The sequence below is a fragment of the Cornus florida genome, unplaced genomic scaffold (genome assembly GCF_030987335.1).
Source record: "Cornus florida cultivar Cherokee Brave unplaced genomic scaffold, ASM3098733v1 CherokeeBrave_3.0.0_Hap2_Chr10, whole genome shotgun sequence".
In the NCBI taxonomy this organism is placed as follows: domain Eukaryota; kingdom Viridiplantae; phylum Streptophyta; class Magnoliopsida; order Cornales; family Cornaceae; genus Cornus; species Cornus florida.
In genome coordinates this window covers 108,221,085-108,237,381 of record NW_026775580.1, presented here as the reverse complement: position 1 = coordinate 108,237,381, position 16,297 = coordinate 108,221,085, and the positions used below count along the sequence as shown (strand labels likewise).

Genomic DNA, 16,297 nt, shown 5'->3' with positions numbered 1-16,297 from the left:
GGATTGAAGGGTTTCAACTCGTGTAACCGGTTTATGACCCATTTAACTCAACATGTTATAATCGTAAATATGACATATGTAATATGTTAATTATTTAAACTCAATTCCTATGAATAGTTAAGTCATTTCAACATAAACTTTATCTTATTTTGAATATTTGGGTTAATTGTGACAATTTTTTTTATTAATTGTTACTTGATTAAATATTAAATATCTCGTTTTGATAAACAGATCATTAAACGGGTTAACACGTTTACCCATTTAATAAACGGATTAAGTTAGTGTTAAGGGTTCTTGAAACGATTATTAAATGAGTTGGGTTTGAATTTACGTATTTAGTATAATACCCTTACATCGATACGATTATGATTCACGAACACGAATTATCACTTTTACCTAAAACCAATATTACCACAAATATATTTATATATGTGTGTGTGTGAGGAATTATACATACCTTTCTTATCATTTATCATAATTATAGAGACATCCTCTGTGAAAGCTCTCGAGTCTCCTTTAAAAATAAAACTAACTTACCGATATATAAACCTGTCAATGGATCGGATTCGGATCGGATCGATCAAATTCATATCTTATTTGTTAAGCAAACGGATTATCGGATTCGGATCACTAACGGGTTCTCGGACTGAATGTCCCAATTCATATCCTATTTGCTCGGACTCGGATCGGATCGGATTCGAAATCGGATTAAATTAATATTTACTAACATATATAATTATAAAGAGTATGATTTTATTAATATATGTACTAAGAGATTTATTAGCATGTGGATGAGAACACCACAATATTTTTATATAACATTATTATTATTTTGGATTTTTAGGTTACCTTTAATACAATTCTAATAAGAGTATTGATATATATGTGTGTAAAATTATTGATAAATAATTATATAATTTCAATCGGATCGGATTTTTATCTGATCGGATCAGCATAATTCATATTCGATTTGTTAAGTTAACGGATTATCGGATTCGGATCGTAACCGGGTTATCGGATTTTTTGTTCAATCCATATCGACCAATCGGATTGAATTCGGATCGTATCTGGATTAGGATCCGCTTGATTGACAGGTCTATAGACATGCTGTTTAATTTACAAAAATATTTTTAAATTAGTATAATAAATGTCTGAACTAAGCATCTCTCTCTCCATCTCTCAGTCATCTCTTTCTCTATCCTGATTCCTGACACACACATATATCTTATCCGCATGAATTCTTTGAATCACTTCAACAATCCCAAGGATTTTCATTATTGAATTTTTGTTTCATTAATTAATTATCTGAATGAATTAAGAACAAACATCTATTTGAATTATTCTTGTCAAATATTTATGTAAATTATGTTTATATTGTGTTGTGTGATGCTTATTTCTATACCCAATTCCAATTTCATTCACTGTGGATTGATTTAGTATCGGATATGTACATGGAGAAAGAGGATGAAGGCACATCAAAGGTTTTCTTCTTCAACACGTCCAAAAATAGAAGAAATCACTTGACCCATGTGAGAAAAACAGTTCATAAATATTTCAATTTATTTTTTCAGAGAAATTAGATAGGGAAATTTCTGAGGAGAGAAAGTCCAAAGGAGGGATGACTTACTGCTTGTTGTTCCTATATAATTTGAATCTGATACAATTTAACAAGTCCAACCATGAAAACCAAAGGGAAGCTATGTACACTGTATAAATAAATAGATATAGTGAGACGGTTCCTATATAGATAAATATATACTATCTTCGTTTCAAAAAGAATATCGTAGTTTACCTAACAGGACATTTTTTATGGGATATATATAGATATAGAGACACCATTTCTGTATACCATATAGATAAATATATAATATATAGATATAGAGACACGGTTCCTATGTGCTTTTAATAGTATACAAATTAAAACTCTAAGCATGAAAAACAAAGGAATGGTGTTAAAAAATAAGGGTTAAAATCATCAAATTTATCTGTTGTTTACAAAAACGATATATAACTCCTTCAATTATTAAAAAAATCTTTTAAATTAATAAAAATTATGAAATGATAATAATGCCCTTATAGTGAATTGATAATTCATTAAACTGAAATGGTTGATTTTAAATGATCATTATGCCCTTCGTGTCTCTACACTCATACACGTGTCAGTAGCTTATTGGCTTCTGACTTTAACTTTCTTTTCTTTTCTTTTCTTTTTTTCGACTGGACTTTCTCTCTCTACCCCTTTTCATTTCTATTCCAAAATGACTATACATACACATATATTGAGCGATATAGAGAGAGAAAGTGAGTGAATCAATAGACCACCATTGAAAAGCCGGCTCATGTATGAAAGGATGGCAGTGGTTGAATAAGTTGTTGCTAATGCTCTGAGTTGTCACCAGAAATATATATAAGGGGCTCGACGGAACTGTTTGGCCGGACTGGATTAAGCTCGTCGGAGTTGGGTCTCTTGAAGAAGCTTTATATCGATTGTATCAAGGCTCACTGGATGCGCATGCATGAAAGTGTAGCTCACTGGATGATGATCGAAATGGGTAAGCCTCGCCAAACTGGGTTTCGCCTGTTTTCTTACTAACGGAGCTTTCAGTTTTGGTCGCTCATGGAGAACGTTGAGGTGGGTTTTGCAGCAGCTAGGAGATCGCGCTGGGTTTAGCTAACTGGATGCTCAGTACAATATCACCGGCATTCATGGAGTTTGCATGGACCGATGGACGTCTGCAACTTTATGTCTGTTCACCATAGACAGTGCATGCATTTGGGAATCCGTTCGTTTCGGTCGTTGTTCGGAAGCTCATCGGATATTGGTTGCTGCAGTTGGTTCGAGGTCGCTTGAGACATCGCCGAGGCTGAACTGGGTTTCGCCAAGGAAGGCTTGAGCTGTCGCTGGACTGAAGCAATCTATTGGGTCTTTGTTTTATCGGACTTTCTCGTCGGTTTAGTTGCTAAGACTCTTTGCTAGTTGGGTTTGTGAAGCTCGTCGAAAAAGAGTACACGGGACAAAAAGGAACTTACTGCTATCAATGGAAGCTACTGGGTCGAGGTCGTTTGAAGTGTCGTCATTGGGTGTGAGCTTCTCGGTTCGGTCACCGTGTTGGGCCGCCATCTCCGGGCCTTTTTTATTCTTGGGCCTAACTATACTCAACAGATCTTCAGTTTTGGGCTTGTCTTAAAAGAGTTTGGTTTGGACAGAGATCAACTACCCGGCCCATTGCTCTTCCCGCGGGTCGTATCCAGCCCATGCCGTCTTTGGCATCCTCAGATATGCACTGTAAACATACTTTATAAGTGTTTTATGCACTTGACCCTTTAAAAATCGAAGTAAGCCTAGTAGGGTAAACAAAAAATTTCACAAAAAAAATGTATCGTTAATAAGAAAAGACAATAAATAATAATCTCGATCTATTATTATTATTTTTTTTTCCTTTTTCTTTTCATTCCAACCACAAGAGGGAATGATTGTTTTCCTTTTTTATATTTCTTCTTCAAATTATTATTATTATTATTATTTTTTTTTTTTTTTTTTTTTTTTTTTGAGAAAATTAGGTTGTTCTCCTACCATTGGAGGTGTAGAGCAAACCAAGTTTCTCATTTATATTTTGTTGATGATGTTATTATGTTCTACCATGGGGACCCTTACTCTCTGTCTATTCTCATGAAGAGCCTTGATTTATTTTCTAACCTCTCTGGCTTGAAGCCTAATTTGGCTAAGAGTAGCATTTTTACTGCTGGGGTGAGTGAAGACATACAGAGAAACATGCTCAACATCTCTGGATTTGAAGTTGGCCAACTTCCATTTAGATATCTTGGGCTTCCTATCACTGCTTCAAGACTTATTTCAGCTGATTGTAGAGTCTTGGTGGAAAGAATTATTGCTAGGATATCTAGCTGGACTTCTAGATTCCTATCTTATGTTGGTAGACTCCAGCTTATTAAAGCTACCCTTGTTAACATTCATGCCTATTGGGGTAGACATTTCATCCTTCCTTTGTAGGTTATTAACCAAGTGAATGCAGTGTTGAGGAAGTTCTTATGGATTGGGAAGGAGCTGAAGGATTTTGGAGCCAAAATTAATTGGTATGCTGTCTGCAAACCTAAGGAGTATGGTGGTCTTGGGTTACCTAACCTTGCTGCCCTGAATATAATTGCAATCCTACAGCATATATGGAATCTTTTCAATGACCGTGGCCAATCTTTGTGGTATCAGTGGGCTCACACTGTCTTTATTAAGGGAAAAAGCTTTTGGAACATTAAAGCCCACAATTGAGCTCTTGGAATTGGAGAATGCTCCTTAAATTGAGGGGTTTAGCTAGGCAATTTATCAAGCATCAGGTGGGTGATGGCTCTGCCACATTTCTGTGGTTTAACTATTGGTTGCCTTCTGGCCCTCTCAACCTTAGTGTTGGTAATGAGGTTATATCCAATTCGATGTGGGGTTTTAACTCTAAGGTTAAAGGTTTTATCAGACATAGACAGTGGAGATTACCTCCTCTATTCAGGAATCTTATCAACTTGGTTGAAGACCCTCCAACTATCAATACTTATAGCGTGGATAGGGTTGTATGGACCTTGTCTCCTACAGGTAAATTTAGTCTGAAGCATGCTTATAATGCTCTTCTGCCTCTTGCCCCTTTGTCTAATTAGATTACCATTATATGGTTTTCCAAACACATTCCGAGACATGCCTTTGTCACTTGGCTTGCTCTTCACAGCAGACTTTATACTAAAGACAGGTTATTCACAGGTTAAAGGGGAGACTCTCACTTATGTCTTCTATGTATAAATGAGTCTAAGACTCATGAGCACTTGTTCTTTAAGTGTAGCTTCTCGTCTTTTATTTGGGATAAGGTTCAACATACTTATGGATTCTACTGTAGTAAGCGTAGCCTTACATTCATTACTAGATGGATTGACAATGTATGGAATGATAAGTGTAATTCTATGGATGCGACAACAGCTAGGCTATGCTTTGTTGCTGCTATTTATTTCATTTGGAAAGAAAGAAACAAACGTACCTATGCTGGAAAATCTTCATCTCCTCAAGCTATTTAGAAGCTCATTGAAGACTGCATTCGTAATCGTCTTCTCTCCCTAAGATTCAAAGACTCTAGGACCTCTAGGAGTGTACGTGGCTGCTGATTGGAGACTACCGAGTGTGGTCATTGATAACAACAATGCTACTGAGTGAGCTCTGCGTGTTACTTGTTCTCTTCTGATTTGGTTGCCTCTGTTTTCTTGTATGAAGGTTCTTTTTGCCTTTGGGCTTGTGTTTGGGCCTTAGTGCCGTTGTTTTGTTGTTTGTGTTGGGCTGCCTTTTTTTGAACAGCCTTGTATTGGTTGTTTTTCCTTTGAACAAATTTTGATTTACCCAAAAAAAAAAAAAAAAATTAGTGTGAAGTGATCTTAAAGTCAATAAAAAACAAATAGTCACCAAATCTAAAACTTAATTGCTATAAGTGATTATTTTAATGATTTATTACTTAAATGTCCATCTTATACTAAATATAGTATTATTTTATAAGTAGACAAATTTACTCTATATATTAAACTCAACAAACGCTCAAGTTATCTAATAAAGAGACTGGTATGGTCTACTATATCGAGTGGGTCAACACACTCAAGTTATCTACCAAAGAGACTGGCATGGTCTACTATATCGGGTGGGTTAACAAACACTCAAGTTATCTAAGAAAGAGACTGGCATAGTCTACCATATCGGGTGGGTCTCTAAGGAGAAGACCAAGATGGGAGAAAACTGATGACGGAGGTTCAGCATTGCTTCAAGTTGTTTTGGTTGAAAGATCTTCCCTAAGATATAAGATTATATTTTTTTAAGTATATGGGAAAAAATTTGGGGGTGGGGGGCATGGCCCTTTTTAGCTCGTGTTTGCGGTGGTGTAATAGATTCGGGGTGAATATTGGTGTAAACTGGCAGAACCAACTTGTAACATATCGAACTCTCGAAGAAGAGTTACGTATACGTATCGCCCAATACGATGAAGGTGCTTGCATCTTACATCTTTAAAGTAAAGTGACGTATTAAGTATTTTTTACTTTACCCAAAACTATTTTTTACAAATTTGGTTGTGCTATTTTTTATAACATTTTTTTTTTTTTGAATGGTAATTTTTTATAACATTCTTAAACTATCATTTTAACTAAACAAATGCACTAATTACAAGCATAATTTTATCTTTTAACAAGGATATATTTGAAATTTTACTCTTGTTAATATAATAAAAAAAATTATTAAAACTCCACCACCATCAAAAGTTAGTTTCCTTTTGGGAGAGTAATTTTTATTAGGGTAAAGTGCAAAAAACCCTCTCAACTATGTCTAAATTTGCAAATAACCCCTTGAAGTATTTTTTGTGCATAAAACCCCCTAAACTATCACATTTAGTTACAAAATGCTCCATTGTCTTACCTATTTTTCATTAAATGACCATAATATTTTTTCTTATTGAATTACACTTGATATATTTTTCTTGTTAAAATAAATTATGAAAAAAATTCATACTAATTTGATGAAATATTCTCCATTAAAATTGCATAAGTTTGCCTTTAATTTTTTTAATTAATTATTTACATAAAAATCTCAAATAGAAAATTTTGAAACAATTTAAGTAATTTCTTAATTTTCATGAATATATTGCATTCAAAAGAAGATATTTTTATTTACTTAATTTATTAATATTTCATGAATATTGCTTGAAAAAGAAATATTTTTTTATACTAAATTTGTTAAAGTGAGTATAATAAGTTTTATTATAACAAATTAATCATTTTAGAAAATGATACCTACAAATTTATATATTTATTTTCATTTTTATAATCAATTGATACTAATTATAAAATCAAGGTAAAGGGAATAATTAATATTAAGAGAAAATATAATAAAAAATAATTTAATAATAAATGACAAATTTAATAATAAATGGTAAAATAATCTTTTGTGATGGGTTTATAATCAATTGATACTAATTATAAAATTAAGGTAAATGGTATAAATAATATTTAAATAAGAAAAAATATAATAAAAAATAATTTAATAATAAATGACAAATTTAATAATAAAGTGTAAACTAATTTTTTGTGATTAGTTTGTCTTTAATTGCAACAAATCAATAATTTAGAGGGCAGTTAGTTGCAAAAAACCCAATAATTTTTTTTTTTTTTAATTTTTTAATTTTTTTTAAAAAAAGCCTTCTAGTTTCCTTGTTTCTATAGGTTTCCTTCTGGTTTTTGACCATTGTTAGCAAGGTTTCCGGTTTCACTATTATAAATAGGCAATTTTGTTCAACTTTGTGTATGGTGGTTTATAAAAACGTCGGCGATGAAGAAGAAGAACACAGACTTATCCATGCCTTTGCCTCACCTTCCCCAACCCCTTGTGGTCGAAATACTCTCAAAACTGCCCGTCAAATCTCTATTGCGATTCAAGTGCGTGTCGAAGTCATGGCGCTCTTTGATCTCCGATTCTTACTTTATCAAAATCCATCTCAATCAGTCGACCAGCATCCAAACACACCGCAATATTGTATTTATATCCAATCCCTTCCGCCCATACGGTCTCTTCACGGCCAGTCGTGACGACAACAACAACATTGTAGTGGAAAAGATTGATTTTTTATTTAAGAGCAACCCTAGATCTCAAATCAGAGGATGTCAAATCATTGGTTCTTGCAATGGGTTGACATGCTTTGAGGTAGAATTTCGACGAGGGAGTTGTGGCAAATACCAGATTGCGATTATTTCCCTGGTAACCTAGTTGGATTTGCCCCTGGATTTGGCTATGACCATTGCCATGATGACTACAAAGTGGTGAATATAGATGACAATCGAATCTTTGTATATTCAATGAGAAATGGTTGTTGGAGAAAAGTTGAAGACTTCTCTAGTAAGGTCGATTTTCGTGTTCTCGAAGACGTTGGGACACAACTGAATGGGGCCATTAATTGGCTTCGTATTAAAAACCCTAAAGATATTATACACAAGTGGCAGCGGAAATTTGAGATTGCTGCTTTTAGTTTGGTGGATGAGAAAGTGCGGATGATACCCTTGCCAAGTACTTCTGTCAACACCAGTTTTCATAACGCAAGTCAATTAGGGGTGTTTGAAGGATGCCTTTGTATACTACCCTGTTGTGATGGTGAATTGTGGGTTATGAAGGAATATGGGGTTGAGCAGTCTTGGACTAGAATTGATACAAAGGTCCCAATATCTTCAGATATGTTGGCTTTGTTGAGGAACGAAGTGATAGACTACACTAAGTTACTTTTATACAACAGAACAGTAAAGGGTCCTCTTGGCATACATGATGACGAAAATGAAGAAGATGTGTATGATTTTCATGCAACCATCTGTGTAGATAGTCTCCTTTCACCCTTCATGAGATTGCAGGAGAAAGAGTCCCTCTGACACCCCCGATATGAAGTAAGCAAGTTTTCATCACTCAGGATGGAATTTTACAGATTTTCTCTAATTAACAGCAATATAAACTACTTTGGCAAATATGCTGTACCATGTTGTCAAAATCGAAATTGAAGGTATTAATATATATAAGGATTATCTCATTTTCTTGGCTTTGTTGTTATGCTTTATTTTTTATTTTGTTGGTAATTGTTGTGTGCTTTAGGAACTAATAATTTTTGAAAGTTGGCAAGAAACTCACGCCCAGTTTTTGGGACTTAAACCCTCGACTTCTACTTTGGAAAGTGAGAAACTACCGGCAGTCTATTGTGAATTTCTGGAACTATTAGGACTGGTTTGGTCCTGATTCATCCAAGAACCTGACCTAACTTGCATCCTTAGGTAAGACTTCTTAGTTATGTTCTCTTAGAATAGTATTCATGAAACATTAACTTTTATGGGTAAACTAGTCAAAATACATACACAGTACCTTAAGGGGACTTGAAAAGCATCATCTAACTAGAATGATCACAAAACACTGCACGTTATTACAGTATGTAGCCTACAATATGTCCACCATATTTTGATTTGTTTTGATTCTGCAGATTGACTACTTTGAAATTTTTTTTGGTTAATCAAAGGCGTCTTCTTGAGTTAACCTTTGGCTACACTTATCTTCTTCATATTCTTTTCTAATCTGAGAAGGAAAATGATATATATCTAATGCAGTGCTTGTGCTGAAAAATAAAACCCTTTGGTAACATGAAATTCTCTTAATGCTGATTAATGGTTGTGAAAACATTTTATTTTTATAACATATATTAGAATTATATGGCCATAAACAAACATCTTCCCAATTGTTCAATTTGACGACAATGATATATATTTTGATGTTCTTTTTGCTGAAGGAATTTGGCTAAACCACTACATTGGTACGCACACTTCTGAGGCTTAATTTTCAGGAGCAAAGCCCCAAATTGTCAAACCATGAAGTCTTCATTTCACAACATTCAACTTATAAGGAACAAAATTACTTTTTTCAAACAAAACATTTTTTTTCAAGATAAGTTCTCAAGAACTCCTAAGTTTCAGAACAATTCTATGATACTCTTAAGTCAAAAACTCTTATGTTCTCACTTTTTAAGTCATTCTTTCTTCAAAGAGACTCTTTTCAAGTCAAAATCACCAAGAACTCATACGATCTCTTTTCAAAACAATTTCCACCAGCTCTTATGCATACATTTTAAACTTCAAAAGTTCTCAAACTCATCATATTGAACTATATTTGACTTGATCATTATCATACCATTCACATGGTAAGGTATGTAGGCAGCCTAGTTAGGTAATTCCTAGTTTCGGTCACACTATTTTCAAAAAATTATTTCTTTTCAAGAACCCCTATGTTTAAACCTTTTAATCACATATACCTACCAAAGCATATATCCTCTCTCTTATGGATAAAGTCAAGTTTTCAAGCCAATATTCAAGGAAGCACTTGGTGCTAGGTTCTAAACACATACATTTTTTGAAATGCAACATAAAAAATAAGGTAACCGTGTTTCATGGGTGTCATAGGGTGTCTAACACCTTCCCATGTACAACAAACCTAATATTTTACCTGAAATTCATTTTTTCTTGTTACCTTTTTAAGGGATGCAGAGTCTCCTGCTCTTCCCTTGTTTCTTTTGGTGTTCGCATTAGGTTGAACATTTGCATTTGTCTAAATGAGGTAATTGGTATTATTTTTAGTGATATTCAATCTCTTCACTATTGCAGTCGAAAGAAGAAATGAGGATATTGTTGTTTACATTCATTCTTTCCATATAAAAGTTTTGTGAGGATATTGATGTTTGCATTTATTCTTTTCATATAAAAGTTTTTGTTGACTCTTTAATCTTGTCATTTCATTCATTACAAGGAAATTGACATATTAAAAGACAAGTTCATTTGTGTGGTGTAGGCAATGAAATTTTTTTATTCTCATATTTTCACGTGGTTTATAAGATAGATGCAATAAGCCGACTATTCTTGAAATTGATGGGGTTTAAATTGTGCAAACTTCATAATTATGATTTGTTTATCTTTTTGTTGGAATACTGTTGGATCTTCATATATTATGCTTGAGGTTATTATGATATATGGATATATATATATGTATGTATGTATGTATGTATGTATGTATGTATGCCCACTCTGCTGGAGGATGTGCCTCAGCAGCCTGTACGGAAGAGAGAGTTCTATGCTTTCTCCTTGCTTAAAGGCAGCATCTCATGTTGAAGCATATTATGGTGCAGCAGCATCATGGACTTGACTGCAGTTATTATACATGTTCTGTATCTAGATTTCTGCATGGCTTCTTGTTTCTTAGGGATCTCTTGGCATATTTCTAAGGCTCAGACCTCCGTGAATGTCTAAGATGCTGCTATGACACGAGTAGGTCCTGCTGTCAACTTTGAGGTCAGATCATTATTATTTTTTAATTAGAAATTTGAATTTGTGGTATTTATCTATTAAATTTTTTAATGCAAAACAGTATTGTGGTATTTTCTTTTTCGAGGGGGTTGTTTGCTAATTTCTTGTCTCTGTTTTCTTGTCTTTTGATATGTCCTTCCATGTTGCAGAAAGCACCTATTGCATTGTTTATATGATAAACGTCCATCATTCCTTGTTCCAGATTGGCTCTAAGATTTACCTTTATGCTCGAGTGTTAATATTGATACTTTTGTGGTTTTATTTTCATAATCATTAAATATTTTATCTCATCTTTATGTGTCCTGTGCCACTATATATATATTTATGTATTTTTCTCATTTCTATTTTCTGTTTCAGTTGAGATTTTTATCTTCGGAGTTGTTGAGCTTTAGAACTTCAATAATGTGGAAGATATGGATGAAATGTTGCAAGAATTGAATCTTATTGCAGGTTGTCTTTTGTTTTTACAATTTCTAGAAATTGTTTGGAATGGTTAAGAGTTGAAGGGGGTGCATTTGAGCTTCTCATGACTGACAATTGGGAATTTTTCGTATGTATAGTTTGGCAGAATCTTAAATTTTAGGAGCACATCTTCTAGGTTTAAGCTGTTAGTCTGTTGTTGATCCTCACAGTTCTTTTCACGTCATTCTTTTCTGTGGTCTATCATGGTAAGTGAATACTTCATCCTTGCTTTTATTTTTGATTAATCCCTGCTTGATACATATTGTATTAATTGTTGGGTAGTTGAATGAGTCCCACATCGGTTGGTGAAGAAGGAAATCTTATGGGGCAAAGGTCACTCCACCTAATGGGTTAACCTTTTGGGTTGGATACCCCCATCCCAACAACTGGTATCACAACCAAGTCCCCAAGAATTGCATGTGGACTCAAGATCCCCTAGCTGACGGGAGGACAGGAAGGGCGGTGACATTCTATCCACAGAACGAGTCCCACATTGCTCATTGAAGAAGGAAATCTTGGACTTATATAGGGCAAGGGTCACTACACCTAATAGGTTAACCTTTTGGGTTGGATACCCCCATCCCAACACTAATATATATACATTTTCTTCTCTATGCTAAAATGTCACCTCAGTTTGGGTATTGATGTGATGCCTTTATCAACACTATCCTATTGTATGCTTTAGGCTACAGTTTATTTGTTGTTTTCATTTAATGGTGAAAAATGGTCCATATATGTTTTCTTTATGCAGTTCATTACTGTTATTGTTTCTTATTTGGTTATCTGTACAATTTTCATTCATGTTGATTGTAGTAATTTCATGCAATAATGTTGTATTTGGCTGCGATTCTTAATTTCTGATGAACTGTGTTGATGGCTGGACTCCTATGTGGAGAAGGAATTGGCATTTCAAGGTTTGTTCTTTGCAGTTTTTGTCGAATCATGAAAGTAATACTCGTAAAAATAAAAAAATAAAAGAAGTGAACAATACATAACCTCCATAGCCAAACTGATCATTTGGTTGGCTTATAAAATGTTGATATTTTGTTCCTGCAGATGTGTCTTGCACAATAAGCGTTGGATGCTCCTTGATAGGTGTTTCTATTGTCTTTTTTGTTTTAAGTTTTTCCATCTGCTGCGATTACATGATTTGAAAGTATTTATGAGTACACAAAAAAAAGTGGAATCATTGATTATTTATTTATCTTTTGGTTTGATACATGCCTTATCTCTTGTGGAGAGTGTCTACTTTCCTAGATTTACTTCCTCGTTTCTTAGTTGGACAGTGTTAGAGCACCTGCAATTTTAGTCAATACTGAATGTAAATGAAAATTTCCTTTTTCACTTACTTTGAATGTGTTGTAGTGCTTTTGTTTCCGTTCAATCAACACAACTAAACAGAAAATATACAATTTATGTTCTGTTTTGAAGGCGCTTCTTTTACACATCAGTGATAGAATTGTTCCAAAAAGGGGCTGAAAGAATCATTTTGCATCTTTTCTCTTTTGAATGTTGTTTTCTCTGGTTTCATTCTAGGCAACCTTGGAGACATTTCCAGTATGAAGAGACGGATCAGTTGATTTTTTCCACCCCAGTTGATCAAGCACTGTGTTTATTTATTTATTTATTATTATTATTATTTATTTCTTCTCTATTGTATATGTGACTTCATTGTCTTGATATTTCCTAACGTTCTTTCTTATTCCTTTCTCTCGCGGTAGAAATCTCATTTTTGTTTTTTGTTTTTTTGAGTGCCTGTTGTCTAGCTGGACATGAAACATCAATACTTTTTTCTTTTCTTCTTCTTTTTTGATTTCTTGGAGGTAATTAATTTTTTATCTTTAATTTAAAACATTTCTAAAATCTATAAATGTTCTACTTTGTAGGGTTTATTGCAAAGGCTCTGCTGTGCTACAAAATTTACGTATGGTTGTGCTTTGTTGGGCTTCTTTCAAAAGCTCTACCATGTCCTTTCTTTCTTTCCTTCTCTCTTTTTTTTCTTTTCCAATTCTTTGCTTAATTTTTGCTTGATAGCCTACTTAGAACTTGTCCATGTGACTACTCAATATTTTTCTTGTGCCATACCTAATTTTTTGCTTGTTCTATCTATTTATTATGTCTGCTTTCTAGGGAATGCAGTCCAATACCATCTTTCCTACTCCATTGTTGGAGAGGTTGTATTTAGATTCTCTTGTTCTTTATGTTATATTCCTGTTAGTTGAATTGAGATCGCTGACCTTTCAAAGAAGGGTGTGTCGGTGTTCTTCTCTCACTCATATACATCGTTGTACATAGGTGGATCATTTTCCTTCTCTTCCCTCACTTGGGTCAATCCCTACATGTGGCAGCTATCTAATCAATTCAGGTACCCTATTTCTCATTACCTTATATTAATACCATGATTGTTGTTTTTTGTACTGTGTATTAGTCTTCTAGGGTTAGCCCATTTGTTTCTTTTTTATTGTGGCGTATGATGCTGAAAGAATTTCAAATTTATGCGGTTTTATAATCCTTCAGTCTGATAATGTAATTATCTTTGTATCTTTTCAAGGATGACATTAATTAGTGGTCTCCATCTCGGTAAATGTTTAAAGTTTAAACCTTTAGAATTGTATCATCTTCCAATCATGTTCTCCCTCTTCGTTTAATTTACATGGGCTTAGCATGATTATGGTGATGAATTGATCTAGCCTTGTTGCCATTCACTTTCCTGTTGTTGCAGTTAGAAATTATTATTATTATTATTTGTGTTGATAAGATAGTCTCTAGATTTTGAAGGTGGATGTGCAAAAATTATTTTTCGGTTTAGTATAATTTTTTTTTTTTTTTTTTTTTTTTTTTTGCAGTACACATGGTTACTAAATGACATATAAGCCACAAGTTTTTTTAATAGGAGTAGTTTTTTTCTTTGATTTAAATTTTTATGATGTTGTTCATATTGAAGATGCGGGATATTTAGCTTCTCTAGAATTTCATTGTGCGCGGGAAGTGTGTGAGGCTGCTCAGATCGTTTTTGTTCCTTAGGGGAGACCAGCTTAATTCTTTTCTTATTCTTTGCAGCTTGCAATATTGTTTTTGATTTTCCCCTTATGGAGGTCATGCATTCATCAATTTTCCCTTTCATTATCCATACAAATTTTCTTACTTGGTTATGTTTGTGTGTATTTTGTGATTTTTTTTTTTTTTTTTTTCTGTCTGTTTATATGGATTTTGTGTGGCACAATAATGAAGATTATATTTTGTTTCTGCCTTTATTTTTAAGTGTTTCTGTCAGATTTTACAAGCAATTTTTTGCTTGTAATTTTGGGCTAAAACTTTTATTATTGGCTATGGAGATGTGAAAAACAAAAACAAAAAAACAACACTATTTCTGCTGATTTCAACCTGTACAGATTGTGGAATCTGGAGATGTGAGGTTTTTGGGTTTTGGCTGAATTCAGTCCGTGCAGGTAATCAGTTTTTGGTTTCTTGGTAGTTGTAAGATTTGTTTTCTGTGGGTATCAGTTCTTAGGCCTTTAGCTTGATGTTCAAATTTTCATTTCATGTAACCCAATAAGAAAGTGGTGAATGAGTTTGAATAATGGTGAAAATCATTTTTGTGATCTGTCACATTGTTTATACCTCTTAACACATTCCAAGACATGCTTTCGTTGCCTGGGTTGCTTAAGTGTAGTCGCTCAGGTAGGAATTTTGACAGAACGTGCTTTTTATGCTCCAGAGAAGATGAGAACCACAACCACATAAATGTGGGATATACTTGGGGTGAAGAGTTTTTTTTTTTTTCTTTTTTTAATTTTAAGCAAATTTATAAATAAAAAAGAATAATTACAATTGGTGAGCCGATTGGCCAAAAACAATCCAAATGAAGGAAAACAGAGGCCAAATAAGGCCCAACATGGGAAAGGCCCAGGACCGTTTCCCAAACCTAACAACCACAATTAACGGCTTGTTTTAGCCGTTAATTGTGGTTGTTAGTGAGCGGTCCGATATGTAGCTCTAGAGAAGATGATCGGTGCAATTATCAGTCCGGCGGCCTCGGCAGAGGACAGCAGCAAGCAGGAGAGAGATTCCAGTCCGAGAGAATCTTTCTCGAAGAGGAGCAGTCGCGTAAGAACCCTAATTTGAGAGTAGCAGTAATGGTTGCAGTGATTCGAGCAAGCATCATTCTTTGTGACCGTTGCTAATTGGATAGCTAATCTTTGGAACCGCATATTAAAGTCTAACAAAGCACTCTGATTGTACAACTTGGAGGTCTGTTGCTGCTCGCAAAATATAATCAAACAGGGCAAATGTATGTAAAATAAGATAACAAAGCATGATATATATCAACTTTCAAAAAAATAAAAATAAAAATAAAAAAGCATGATATATCAATCCCTTAATTTTTAATTCATTTTTAAAGATAATATTCCCTCGGTCTCAAATTAAATGTCCCTTTTAGAAAATATAACTTTGTAAGAGGATGAGTTTTATTAAATTTTTTATTTTATTAATAGAAAATAAATTATTAAATTTATCCATAGTGGGTGCAAATAAATGTGATGGTTTATTTTTTTATGCCTTCAATGTGAGAAGGTTAAATTGGTAATGTTATAATATATAAATTTTGACTTTTTAAATGAGATATATGTTTTGGGATAATTAAAAATATAAAAATTAACATTTATTTTAAATCGGAGGAAGTACATCAAATCAATGAAAGAAGATCGATTTGTCCAAGGAGATGGAAATTTGTTCAACAACTACCCACAATTACAGCAGGCTTTGGTTTGGGTTTATTTACACTCAAAACATCTCAGAATTTGATAAGTTGGGGCCCACTCAATGATGCAGGAACAAGCCCCAAGTTATGTGGCCCACCAAGACAGGAGAGAAAGGTAAAACATCATTCCACTTGGATCAATGTGCCATAGCCAAATGGCATATACCCAGAGGA

At 33.8% G+C, this 16,297-nt stretch overlaps 1 long non-coding RNA gene across 1 annotated transcript; it reads left to right on the top strand.

Moving 5' to 3' along the window:
• The first annotated feature begins 7,806 nt into the window (after positions 1 to 7,806).
• LOC132276911 (uncharacterized) lies at positions 7,807 to 14,965 on the top strand. Its single transcript, XR_009470958.1, has 2 exons — positions 7,807 to 11,567; positions 11,644 to 14,965. It is a non-coding gene; the product is annotated as an uncharacterized LOC132276911 (long non-coding RNA).
• Positions 14,966 to 16,297: the final 1,332 nt, after the last annotated feature.